Below are 936 nucleotides of genomic sequence, written 5' to 3' on the forward strand. Positions count from 1 at the left end.
TGCTGATGTTAAGAGCTGGTATATCTGAGGACAGAGAAGCTTCTATGGCCCGGTTTCTTGGAGGACTTAACCGCGAGATTCAAGACAGTGTGGAGATGCAACACTACATTGAGATAGAAGAGATGTTGCACAAAGCTATCCTGGTGGAGCAACAGATTAAGAGAAAGCATCACTCGCGAGGCAACTATGGGTCCAGCAAGTATCAGTACACTAAAGAAGAGAAACCATCCCATATGAGAGATAGCAAGCCTCAGCCGAAAGAAGAATCCAAGTCTAGCATCCCATACAGCAAAGAGAAAAACAAGGCGGAAGCTACAAACTCTAGAACTAGAGATGTGAAGTGTTTCAAGTGTCAAGGCAGAGGACACTATGCCAATGAGTGCACCAACAAGAAAGTGATGATTCTACTTGAGAATGGAGAGTATGAATCAGAAGAAGAGCACTCCGGGTCTGATCAAGACAGGTCTGATGAAGGAAGTGAAGTAGAACCAGTGAAAGGAAGATTGTTGGTGACAAGAAGACTTTTGAACATGCAAACTAAGGCTGAAGAGACTGAGCAGCGCGAGAACCTCTTCTACACTAGGTGTATGGTTCAGGGTAAGGTGTGCAGCCTTATTATTGATGGTGGGAGCTGTGTCAATGTAGCTAGTGAGACCATGGTGAAGAAATTGGGTTTGAAAGTTCAGAAACATCCTAGACCTTACCGGCTGCAATGGCTCAATGAAGAAGGTGAGATGAGAGTCTCCAATCAAGTGCTGATCCCTATAGCCATTGGTAGATATGAAGATGAGATCTTGTGTGATGTTTTACCAATGGAAGCTAGCCATATCCTTCTTGGTAGACCTTGGCAGTTTGATAGGCGAGTGGTTCATGATGGTTTCAGTAACAAGCACTCTTTTGAGTTTAATGGAAAGAAGACCGTGCTAGTACCTTTGT

This window comes from Raphanus sativus, unplaced genomic scaffold, assembly GCF_000801105.2.
Source record: "Raphanus sativus cultivar WK10039 unplaced genomic scaffold, ASM80110v3 Scaffold1370, whole genome shotgun sequence".
Taxonomy (NCBI): Eukaryota; Viridiplantae; Streptophyta; class Magnoliopsida; order Brassicales; family Brassicaceae; genus Raphanus; species Raphanus sativus.